The sequence below is a fragment of the Phyllostomus hastatus genome, unplaced genomic scaffold, assembly GCF_019186645.2.
Source record: "Phyllostomus hastatus isolate PE091 unplaced genomic scaffold, TTU_PhHast_1.1 phas_contig_1, whole genome shotgun sequence".
NCBI classification, from domain to species: Eukaryota; Metazoa; Chordata; class Mammalia; order Chiroptera; family Phyllostomidae; genus Phyllostomus; species Phyllostomus hastatus.
The window spans coordinates 29,564,165-29,577,700 of record NW_025333498.1 but is presented as its reverse complement, the minus strand read 5'-3'; the positions used below and the strand labels follow the sequence as shown (position 1 = coordinate 29,577,700).

The following is a 13,536-nucleotide window of genomic DNA, read 5'->3' as shown; positions in this document are numbered from 1 at the left end:
CCAGCACAAGTAGCAGTCACCTCAGATTGCTTTATAAGGCAGGGTGGCCCCGGGCAAAACACAGGTGGGGGCTGGTCTTGGTCTGGGAAACCCCAGGCCAGCACACTCAGTGGACAGCTACAGACCGCATGGGAGCACCACCACGTGCCCCTGCACAGCTGATTCTCCACAGACAATGGAGGTTGGTGGTCAGTGGACACAGTCAGTCCTTGCAGCTGACTGGCCTGGGTAAATCCTGTCCATTGATCTGCTAACAGCAACCAAGGCTCAACTACAACAGGAGGGTGTACTCAGTCCCCATGATGGGCACACATTGAGTACCCAGCTTGGGTGATGGGGGAGGCTGTGCCACTGGACCTTACAGGACACTTACTATATTAGGTCACACTACCCAGGCATGGAGTCAAAGCAGCTCTACCTAATACATAGAAACAAACACAGGGAGGCTGCCAAAACAAAGAGACAAAGAAACATGACCCAAATGAAAGAACAGATTAAAACTCCAGAAAAAGAGCTAAACAAAATGGAGATAAGAAATCTCTCAGATCCAGAGTTAAAAAAAAAACTGGTTATAATGATTCTCAGGGAACTTAGTGAGGACCTTAACAGCATAAGAAAGATCCAGTCAGAAATGGAGGATACACTAACTGAAATAAAGAACACTTTACAGGTAAACAACAGTAGAGTGGATGAAGCCAAGAATCAAATCAATAGTTTGGAACATAAGGAAGCAAAAAAGAATCAATCAGAACAAGAAGAAAAGGGGTTCCAAAAAAAACAAGGCTAGTGTAAGCAGTTTATAGGAAAACTTTAAGCAATCCAATATTCACTTCAGAGGGATGCCAGAAGGAGAACAGAAAGAGCAAGGAATTGGAAATCTATTTGAAAAAATAGTGAAAGAAAACTTCCCTAATTTGGTGAAGGTAATAGACATGCAAGTCCAGGAAGTACAGAGAGCCCCAAATAGGATGGGCACAAAGAAGCCCACTCCAAGCCACACCATAATTAAAATGACAAAGGTTAAAGATATAGGGATGGGGGGTGGGAGTGGGAGAATGGGTGAGAGGTGAAGGGATTAAGAAGTACAAATAGGGAGTTACAGAACAACCATGGGGCTGTAAAGTGCAGTATAGAAAACCGAGTAGCCAAAGAACTTACACACATGACCCATGGATGTGAACAAGAATGGGCAGATTGCCTGAGGGATGCGTGTGCTGGGTGGAGGGGGACAAAGGAGGGAAAATCATGACAACTGTAATAACATAATCAGTAAGATATTTTGAAAAAAAATAAATGAAATCATACAATATATGAGGTCTGTCCAGAAAAAGTATAGCCATTATTAATATAATGAGAACAGTTTGCGTGACATCAATGTAACCTGGCAGCTAAGGAGAGTGGACTGTACATGAGTGAACAATGACAACTTCACTGTACTACTTAGTGGGGGTGGTAGACACTATTGAGTGAGCATGAGTACTGTGTCACCATTGCACTCAAAATGATCAAGCAAATAGAGCGATGAATCTGCATCAGGTTTGCATTAAGCACAAACATTCCTCCATGGCAACTATTCAGATAATTCAGAAGGCTGCAGCTATGGGCAACTGGTGATTGGCAGCTTCATCATGACAATGCGCCCACTCATGCATCACGTCTTATGCAAAATTTTCTGACAAAACATCAAATCACCGAGGTGACTCAGCCCCCCAAACCTCAGATTTGGTGCCCTGTGACTTCTGGCTTTTCCCAAAACTAAAATCATCTTTGAAAAGGAAGAGATTTCTGACCATTGATGAGATTCAAGAAAATACAATTGGGCAGCTGATGGAATTTAAGGGAACTGTATGAGGTCCCAAGGTGCCTACTTTAAAGGAGACTGAGGTGTCATTGTCTTATGTGTAATTTTTCTTGTATCTTCTTCAGTAATGGCTCTATTTTTCATAGTACATGGCTGGAGACCTTCTGGACAGACCTCATACAATTTTCTTGTGTTTGGTTTCTTTTACTTAGCACAATTTTATTGGGGCTAATCTGTATTATAGCATGATTCACTACTTCATTCCTTTTTAATGGCTGAATAATGTTCCATAGTGTGGATATTTTTAAATCCACTTGTCTGTTGAAGAACATTTTGGTTGTTCCATATTTTGACTAGTATGAATATTTCTGTTTTTGTTTAAACATTCATCTATTAATGGACTTTTTCCCCACATTGTGGCGATTATAAATAGTGCTGCCATAAACAGTCATGTAAAAAAAGTATTTGTTTGAGTATCTGTTTTCACTCCTTTAGAATATATCTGAAAAGTGGAAGTGCTGGGTTATATGATAATTCTGTTTCACTTTTTCAGGAACTGCCAAAATGTTTCCTCAGCTGCAGAACCACTTTCTATTGTCAACAGAAACTTACTGTATTTTTCAGACTATAAGATGCACCCCCACCCCCCAAATTTGGAGGAATGATGGCTGTTAATGCTGCTGTTGAGTTCTGTTTACATTTACATTGGTGAAATATTATGTTTTTTATGTTATTAAGTATTTTAGCACATTTTTGCTTCAAAATTTTTTCCTAATTTCCTCCTCTAAAACCTAGGTGCCTATTATAGTTTGAAAAATACGGTACATATAAGAGGTTCCTATTTCTTCACATACTCAGCAATGCTCATTTCTTACATTTTTTATGGTAAATCAAGTGGGTATGAAGTGATATCTTGCTGTGATTTTGATTTGCATTGCCTTGAAAACTAAATGGTGTTGAGCATTTTTGCATGCTTATTAGCTATTGATATATCTTTAGATATATGTCTATTCAGATCCTTTGTTTTATAATTGGCTTTTTTTGGTCTTATATTGAGTTGTAAGAGGTAATTATTCAAGAGACAAGTTCCTTATTATATATTTAATTTGAAAATATTTTCTCCCAACTTCTGGCCAAGATGGAGGCATACTTGGATACACTCTGCCTCCTCACACAACCAAAAGAATGACAACAAATTTAAAAACAAAAAATTACTAAAACTGCCAGAAAATTGAACTGTGTAGAAGTCCGACAACCAAGGAGTTAAACAAGAAACATTCATCCAGACTAGTAGGAGAGATGGAGACAGGCAGCCATGGTGGAAAGGACTCGCAGAAAGGTGGCAAGGACTGGAGTGGGCAAGGCAGTGTCTGGCATCGAAGGAGGTGGTAGCTGGAAGAGCGGGCAGTCCCACATCTGCATGTGGATAAACCAGAAAGAACAACTGGGAAGCAAGACAGACCAAGAAACCCAGGGCTCCAGTGTGGGGAAATCAAGCCTAAAAACCTCTAACTGAAAATATCTGTGGGGGTTGAGGCATCAGGAGAAACCTCAGACTCATAGGAGAGTTCATTGGAGAGACCCACAGGGTCCTAGAACATACACAAAACCACCCACCTGGGAATCAGCACCAGAAGGGCCCAGTTTGCTTGTGGGTAGTGGAGGAAGTGATTGAAATCCGGTGGAGGGCTGAGCAAGCAGCATTGTTCCCTCTCGGACTCCTCCCCCACATATATCACCACAATACTGCAATGTGGGTTGCCCTGCCCTGGTGAATACCTAAGGCTCTGACCCTTATTATGTAACAAGTGATCCAAAACAAAAAAAATATGGCCCAAAGAAAGAATAGATCAAAGCTTCAGAAAATATACAACTAAGTGATGAAGAGATAGCCAACCTATCAGATACAGAGTTCAAAACACTGGTAATCTGGATGCTCACAAAAATGGTTGAGTATGGTTGAAAAATAGAGGAAAAAGTAAAGGCTATGAAAAGTGAAATAAAGGAAAATGTACAGGGAACCAACAGTGAAGGGAAGAAAACTGGGACTCAAATCAATGATTTGGAGCAGAAGGAAGAAATAAACCTTTAACCACAACAGAATGAAGAAACAAAAATTCAAAAAAATTAGTAGAGTCTTAAGAAGCTCCAGAACAACTTTCAACCTTCCAACATCCGAATCATAGGGGTGCCAGAAGGAGAGAAAGAAGAGCTAGAAATTGAAAACTTATTTGAACAAATAATGAAGGAGAACTTCCCCAATCTGGCCAAGGAAATAGACTTCCAAGAAGTCCAAGAAGCTCAGAGAGTCCCCAAGAAGTTGGACCCAAGGAAGCATGCACCAAGGCACATTATCATTACATTACCCAAGATTAAAGATAAGGAAAGAATCTTAAAAGCAGCAAGAGAAAAGAAGACAGTTACCTACAAAGGAGTGCCATAAGACTATCAGTTGATTTCTCAAATCAACTTTGCAGGCAAGAAATGGCTGGAAAGAAGTATTCAAAGTCATGAAAGGCAAGGATCTGCATCCAAGATGACTCTGTCCAACAAAGCTATTATTTAGAATGGAAGAGGAGATAAAGTACTTCCCAGATAGGGTCAAGTTAAAGGAGTTCATCAGCACAAAACCCTTACTATATGAAATGTTAAAGGGACTTATCTAAGAAAAAGATAAGATAAAAATATGAATAGTGAAATGATAACAAACTCACAACTATCAACAACCTAATCTAAAACAAAACAAAAACAAACTAAACAAACAACTAGAACAGGAACAGAATCACAGAAATAGAGATCACCTGGAGGGTTATCAGTGGGGAGGGAGAGGGGGGAGAATGGGGGAAAAGATACAGGGAATAAAAAGCATAAATATCAAGTACAAAATAGACAGGGCATGGTTAAGAATGGTATGGGAAATGGAGAAGCCATAGAACTTATATGTAAGACCCATGGACATGAACTATGGTGGGGGAATGCGGGTCAGAGGGCAGGTGTTGGGCAGAGGGCAATAAAGAGGAGAAAAAAATGGAACAACTGTAATAGCATAATAAAATATATTGAAAAAAGAAAATATTTTCTCCCATTTTGTAGGCCATCTTTTGACCTTCTTGAAAATGCCTTTGGAAGTACAGAAGCTTTTATTGTTGATGAAGTCTAATTCATCTACCTTTTTATTTTTTTGGTTGCTAATGTCTAAGAAAAGTGTTAAACCATTTCCAAAAGTAACTGTACCATTTTACATGTCCACCAGCAGTATTTGAGAGTTCTAGTTTTGCAAATCCTAAGCAACATTTAGAATTTACATTTTTTTAACCTTAACAAGATTAATGAGTGTGAAAGGGTCTCATTTTGATTCATTTGCATTTTCCTGTTGTCCAATGATGTTGAGCATATTTTCATGTGCTTATTTACGCAGTCATGCACCTCTTTTTGTAATATGCCTATGCAAAAATAGATCATTTGTCTTATTAATGAATTGTAAATGTACTTTTTTATCCTGGATTGCCTTTTCATTTTTTTAATGGTGTGTTCAAAGAGCAAAATTTTTACATTTTGATTTCTAAAAACCAATTTATTATATTTTCTCTTATGGTTAATGCTTTTTGAGTATTACTTAAGAATCATTTTCCCTTTCCAAATCAACACTTTTCTCCTATATTTTTCCCCTAAATTTATATTAGGTTTACATTTAAGCCTATCATTCACTTTGAGTTAATTTTTCCTCATGATGTAAAGTATGATATAATAATTTTCTCCCATATAAATAGCCAGTTGTATCCACATCATTTACTGAAAAGATTGTCCATTCCTTCACTGAATTACCTTAATACCCTTGATGAAAATTAGCTAGTTATGCATGTTTAAGTTCATTTAAGACTGAATTCAGTTCCTTTTATCCTTAGGCCTATTATTTCACAAGTAACAAGTTATCTTGATTGTACTAACTGTTTCCAGTCTTGAAATCATTATGAGTAAGTCCTCCTATTCTGTTTATCATTTAAAAAATTGCTTTGCCTACTCTTGCTTTTCTCTGCATTTCCATATAAATTTTAGACTCACCTTGTCACATTCTGCTAAAACAGTGAAGTTTTGGTTAAGATTGTGTTGAATATATTGATCAGTTTGGTTAGAAGTGACACCTGAATAACCTTGCAGGTTCCAATCCAAGAACACGATATAATTCTCTATTGATTCAGCTGATCTTTTAATTCTATCATCCATATTTTGTAGATTTTAAAAAAGATTTTATTTATTTATTTATAGACAGTACAGGAGGGAGAAAGAGAGGCAAAGAAACACTGATGTGTGAAAGATACATCAATCAATTGCCTCTGGTACACTCCCTACTGGGGGCTTAGCCAGCAAGCCAGGTATCTGCTCTGACAGGGAATTGAACTGGTGAACTTTTGCACTCTATCCAGCACTCTATCCATTGAGCCCCACCAGCCAAGGCCATATTTTGTAGTTTTAAGGGTAGATATTGTGGATATTTTCTGTTATACTTACTCTTAAGTATTGCCTTTTTTTGGCTCAGTTGTAAATTAAATTTTTAAAAATCTTCCAATTGTTTGCTACTAAAATACAACTGACTTTTGTATCTTAACTCTGTATTCTATAATATTGTTAAATTTTTTTCCTTTGTTCTGGTTGTTTTGCAGAATTCTTAGATTTTTCTAGTAAAAAAATCTTATAACCCAAGAGCATGGACATCTTCATTTGTTCCTTTATGAAATTTATGCACATTATTGCATTATTATTGTTATTATTTGCCTTAATGCAATGCCTAGCATATTGGTACAATGTATAATACAAGGGGTTAAAGTGGTCATCATTCTTTCCAAGTTTTCAGAATTGTGAGGCAAAATATTCATTCTTTCACCACTAAATATAACACTAATTTAGAGTTTTCAGTAGAAATATCTTATCAGCTCAAGAAGTTCTCTATTGCTCATAGTTTGCTGAGTTTTATCATAAGCGTGTATTGAATTTCATCAACTGCTTTTTCTCACATTGAAAATGATTTTTTTCTGCTTTATTTTATTAACACAGTATATTAGCATTGATAGTGTATTAAATGAGAGGGTACAGATCTAGCCTTGAATCCCTGGACTAAATCTTCTTTGTTCATGATATATTATTCTTTTCATACACAATTTAATTTAAAATGCTCTTACTTCATGATGTATTTTTGTATTTAAATTCATGAGGGATACTGGTATGTAAATGTCTTTTCTGTAATGTCTCTGTAACATTTGGTATTAGGGCTATGCTTACCTAATTATGTTGGGCAGTGTTCTCTGTTTTATGAAAAGATTATGAACATTTGGCACTAGGATTTCCAAGATTTTTTTCCTTGTATCAAGTTTGGCAAGCTACTTTCTAAAAACTCATCCATCTTACATAAGTTACTGAATTTGATGCATTAAGCTGAAAAATATTCTCTTACTACTCTTTTATGTCCATTGTAGTGAAAAACCCTTTTCATTCTTTATATTGGTGTTTTTTAATTCTTTTTCTTTGATCATCTAGGTAAGTGTGTATGATTTTTGGTTCTTTTTTATTTATTTTTATATATAGTTTTAAAGATTTTATTTATTTATTTTTTAGAGAGAGGGGAAGGGAAGGAGAAAGAGAGGGAGAGAAACATCTATGTGTGGTTGCTTCTCACGCCTCCTGCTGGGGACCCAGCCTACAACCCAGGCATGTGTCCTGACTGGGAATCAAACTGCAACCTTTTGGTCTGCAGACCCATGCTCAATCCAGTGAGCTACACCAGCAAGGGCTGTTTCTTTTTTAAAAATTAGTTTTTGGTTTTGTTAATTTTATTTTTTTCTTTTTAGGTCTAGGTTTCTGTGGTTAACTTCTGTAATCTTATTCTTTCCTAGCTCTACTTACTTTGGATTTACTTTTTTCTTCTTTTTTCTACCTTCTCAGTGTGGAATTTAGATGACTGACCCTAGAATTTTCTTATTTTCGAATTTAAGGAATTAAATCTGTGTTGCCTCTGTAAACACTGATTCATCTGCTTGCCCCAAATTTTGATATAATGTATTTTCACCATTATTCACTTCAAAGTATTTTCTAATTTCCCTAGTGATTTCTTTTTTGCCCTATGACTTGTTTGGGAGTATGTTATTAAATTTCAAAATATTTGGTATTTTCCTGCCTTATTGTTACTAGTTTTATTTTAATTTTGGAGGCTAAGAATACATATTCTGCATAATTTCATTCCTTTTAAATTTGTGAATTTGTTTTATATTCCATCATATGATCTATATTTGGTAACATACCATATACATATAAAATATATATCTGGCAGTTTTGGGGGTGTAGTGTTCTACAATATTCATTACATCAAGGCCACTTACAGCATTGTTTAAATCTATATCTTTATTGATTTTTTTCTAGGTGTTCTATTAATTACTAAGAAGTTTTTAAAAATCTCCTGTCATTGTGGAAACATCAATTTCTCACTTGAATTTTCTTGATTTTTGTTTCCTGTATATTCAAGTTGCTGTTAAGTACTCAGACATTTCTAATTTTGTCTTCTTAAATGTTCTTTTTTGCCTTAAAAGGTGCTTTTATCATTATAACATATTCTTCTTTATCTTTGCTAATACTCTATCTTGAATGTTATTTTCTCTGAAGTTAATACTGTTATTTCTTAGTTTTCATACTTAGTAATTGTCTGGTGTAGTTTTGTCCATTCATTTAATTTCAACCTATCCATGTGTCTTTATATCTAAAGGGTATCTCTTGTAAGCAGTGCATAGTTTGGTCTTCCTTTTTTACTCACTCAGATAATCTCTGACTTGTAATTGCTGTGTTTAGAACTTTAACATTTAATATAATTATTATTACTAGATTTCATTCAACCACTTATTTTCTTTTTGTTCACTCTACTGTTGTATTGCTGTTACTCTTTCTTTCGTATCATTTAATAATATAATTTAAATAATTTTTTAGTTTAATATTTCTACTGGCTTTTGAGGTGTACCTCTTTGTATTTTTTTAGTAGTTTTAGTAAGGAACATACTATATATCTCCAATCTTTTAGAATTCAACCATAATACTTTTTCATGTAAAATATAAACACCTCTCAAGCACATATGTTCCATTAATCATGTATCCTAGCAGTTTTATATATTTATTTTATCACCCATATATTTATTATATCCGCATACTGAAAACCCCAAAGGACAATGTTGTAAAATTACTTGAAACATCCATGTCCTTGTAAAATACTTGAGGATAAAAAAACTTTTTAAAATTTTTATACAGATATTTACCATTTCTAATGCTCTTCAGTTGCTCCTGAAGATCCAAGTTTTCTGTTAATATTCTTTTCTCCTTTGAAGAACTTCCATCACCATATCTTGTGGTGCAGGTCTGCTGGAGACAAATTTCTCTTAGTATAACATTTATAAAATTGTCTTGATTTCACCATCATTTCTGAAGAATATTTTCACTGGGAACAGCATTTTGACATTTGAATCATTATTGTTTTGTCCTGTCTGCCTTCATGATTTTCTCATTATCTTAGGGCTTCATATTATAAAGTTGCTAAGGCACAGTTTTCCTCAAATAGCCCTCATGGTTTTAAACTGCACTTTAAGATGCCTCATCCCTTGATTTTCTGTTAAATCCAACATATCAGCCCTATAATTCTGGTTCTCGCTTACTATCTACTTTTTTCATTCATAAGCTATCAATGTTGGAATGGTTAGAACCACTGACTTACAAGTTGATGTTTTATAATTCAACTGAGACATCAGAGCTCCTCGGCAATACTTTAATTCTCCCAGAGGACCATTCCAAGTAAAAATATGCATGAAGGAGAGACACACATTAAGGCAGAAAAAAGCAACTATACAAGATTTCAAAAACTAGCCTCCTTCTATAAGGCGCTATGTCAGATTCTTTTTAAAGTAAATAGTATAATATTTTTTAAATAAGTTCAAAGGTAAAAGTTTCAATTTTTAAAAGTAGAGAACAGATCAGATTAGATAGTTATAATTTAAGGGGTAATTTTCACCAATTAGACAGCAGACAACTGTGCAGTCTTTCTGAAGTTATCAGCATCCTATTAGATTCATGGGTTATCATGAATCAGTGACATGAACTCTATTCATCAGGGATACTTAAGATACTGGCTAAACTAGTAGAAACACAGTGCTCACATAGTCTTAGTAAATAATCTGATGTATTTATGTCTTTGAGATCAAAGGCCAGAAATGCTTATGCTAATTACTTTTCAGCATGTATTTTCCCTGCTAATGGCCACTTCTCAGGGATATATAGTTTGTAATCATAAGAGCAAATTCTTTTGTAAAACAATTAATGCTAATTTACATAATATTGTTAAACTACTCTTACAATGGTTCTCTTGGTAGCTGCCCAAGGATACAGCCATGCTATCAGACTTCAAAGTGAACTGAAAATTCTTCAACTCACGTTCATCACAGAAATGCTTTTCATGTTTTTTTAAATATTGTTATCATGGTATAGTCAACATTGCTATTTCATTTTCCATATAAGTAAACATTCTATATTTTTATGTGGTATAAAAATAGTTCTCTAGGGGCAAGAAAGTAGTAATTTTGCTTAAAAATATAAGACTGCTCAAAATTAATTAAAAAATCAGGATTTATGGTACACACTTCAAAAATAAAGATGAACTGTGAATATACTTAAAGATTATAATTTAGATAATTTATATTATCCTACTAGTTAAATACATAAACTATAACCTAAACACTAGTTCCAAGGGATCACATTCTACATAAACAATCTTCAACTGTCAATATTATCTACTTTTCCTTTCCTAAAGTTCTCTCAATTGAGAAAGATAAACACATAAAAATTGAATTGTATGCTTTCATTAAAATATAAAAGATAGAAACTTGATAACACTGCATCCTGTACAGCATCCTGGGTTCCTAGAATCCTTGTGGAAATACAGATTTGCCAGTGAGATAATCCAAACAGTAAAGGTTATGCATGGATAAGCAGTACCTACTTTATTCTTGTGGAGGAAGGGAAGTGTTATATAGCTTTCTGACTCCTCCCATTGCTTAAGATTCTGGGGAGATTCTGACAGCTAACCTGGTATAAGTATACAACACACACCTAGCATATTTCTGTGAGTTTATTGGAAGGCAGGTGAGTTACACACCAAATGCCAAGCTTTGTCTAAACCCAGGCCCCAGACTTCTTGAAGGTTCTCTTAATATACCTGCAACCACATTTGTATTTGGGAAGTTCTTACATTAAATACAGCTTAAGAACCATAATCACCAATCCGTTTCTCCACAGTCCATTTCTTGATCCTTGGTGAGTTATCACGTAGCCAGCAACAATGAAGTATATTTCTGTGTTTTTTGTAATTGGGGATCATGGATACCGATAAATATATAAGAATAAATTTACTGAATACAGTTTGTTCCTTTTAAGCATCATCAAGAACTTAGGGCTTTTACAGATTCAACTGGTTCCAGTTATTATAATCATGGTCTTCTTTTTCATATTTTAAGTATCAATATTTAGCCAACAAAGGGTCTTTGAAGCTGGAATCTTTGCCAGTATTTCCAGACATCTTGGAAAGTATTCCTGCTTTCTCACAATAATACATTCCAGAGCACTATTATTTTTCCTGACTGCAAACATGAAAGAAGTATTCTCCAAAAAATTCTGGCTCATTGCAGTAGACAATAGTATTTGCAGAAAGCCAAAAGACAAAACATTTAAACTCAGATGGCTTTAGTTTCCTCTCTAAAAGGAGTATTTTAGAACACACTGAGCACCCACAGCTCCTTGGAAAAGAACAGTTCATTTTTAAGTTTGGGAAAAAATATACAAGACAAGCATAAAATATCTTTAAGACAGAGATTTTATTTATTTATTTATTGTTAGAGAGAGGGAAGGGAGAGAGAAAGAACAAGAAACATTGATTGGTTGCCTCTCGTAGGTGCCCTGACCAGGGACCAAACCTGCAGCCCAGGTACATGTCCCGAACTTTTGCTTTGCAGAATGACACCAAACCGACTGAACCACACTGGCGGGGCAAGCATTCCTTTCCTTGTAAAGGAAAGAAATGAAATGCTCAAAAAATGAGATACCAATAAACAAATGTATCAAAAGAAGTGTAACTCTTGTACACTTGAAATGACAAATCATTGTCGAAAGAAATTAAAGAAGATCTAAGTAAATGGAAAGATAGCCACGTTCATGGCTTTGAATACTTAACATTAATAAAATGGTAATATTCCCCAAAGTGATAAAGAGATTCAGCACAATCCCCATTCAAATCTGATCTGTGTTCCTGCACTCCCACCCCACAATCCCTGTCCCTGCAGGAAGTGACAAGCTGATTCTAATTTCCATATGGAACCCTCAAGGGACCTGAGGAAACTAAAACCATCTTGTAAATAAAGAAAAAGGCTGTAAGACTTACACTTCCCAAATTTGAAACTTACTACAAAGCAACAGTAATCAAGACAGTATGGTAATGGCTTAAGGAAAGACATAGAGATCAATAAAAAAAAGTTGAGAGACCAAAAATAAACACTAACATCTGTGGTAAATTGATTTTTGATGAGAGTACTGAGAGAATTCAGTGGGGAAAGAAGAAATGATATTGAAAACTGAATACACACGTGCAAAAGAATAAGTTGGACCTCTACCTTATACCGTACACAAAAAGATTCACTCAAGATGGATCATAGACCTAAAAATAATAGCTGAAACTATAAAACTCCTAAAAGAAAATATAGGAATAAATCCTCATGACTATGGATTAGGCAATGGCTTCTTAGATGCAGCACCAAAAGAGCACAATTAAAGAAAAAAATAGATAAAATAGACTTCATTAAAATGAAAAACTTTTGTGCTTCAAAGCACATAAACAAGAAAGTGAAAAGATGGCTTACAGAATAGAATAACATGTTTGATAATCATATATCTAATAAGGTATTTTTGTCCAGATTACATAAAGAACTTACTATTAAAAAAATTAAAAATAGGCAAAGGATCTAAGACATTTCTTCAAAGATATACAAATGACCAAAAAGTATATGAAAAGATGCTCAATATCATAAGTTATTAGGGAGATCAAAATCAAAACCAGTAAGATACCACTTCATGCCCACTAGGATAGCTCAAATAAAAATGACAGACAATAACAAGTATTGGGGAAGATGTAGAGAAATTTGCCCTGGCCAGCTACCTCATTTGGTTAGAGCATCATCCTTGTATGCCAAGTTTGTGGGTTCAATCCCCAGTCAGGGCACATAGAAGAATAAATTGATGAATGCATAAATAAATGGAATAACAAATTGATGTTTCTCTCTCAATTAAAAAAAATGAAAGTTATTTAAAAAAGAAAAGATGTAGAGAAACTGGAAACCTCATACATTGCTAGTGGTAAGGTAAAATGGTACAGCTGCTTTGAAAACCAGTTTGTCAGTTTAACAAAATGCTAAACATATAGTTACCATGTGCCCCAGAAATTCCATTCCTATACCCAGAAGAACTGAAAACATATAATCACACAAAATCTTGTACATGAATGGTCATAAAAACAAGAGTCACAATAGCAAAGACATAGAAACAACTTGTCCATCAACTGATCAATTAATGAACAAAATACAGTATAATCCATAAATTGGGATATTATTTGGTAATAAAAAACAATGATATAGCAATACATTTCTACATCCTTGTTTCTACAAGGA

At 34.8% G+C, this 13,536-nt stretch overlaps 1 protein-coding gene across 2 annotated transcripts in view; it reads right to left on the bottom strand.

Annotated features, from left to right (window-relative positions):
• BAZ2B (bromodomain adjacent to zinc finger domain 2B) overlaps positions 1-13,536 on the bottom strand; it is a 364,968-nt gene that overhangs the window by 308,570 nt on the left and 42,862 nt on the right. Inside the window, exon 4 of one of the 2 annotated variants that reach the window (XM_045821942.1) lies at positions 9,094-9,196. The gene's annotated coding sequence lies outside the window, so the exon portion shown is untranslated. The remainder of the gene's footprint in view (positions 1-9,093; positions 9,197-13,536) is intronic. The other variant, XM_045821977.1, reaches the window with a different exon arrangement.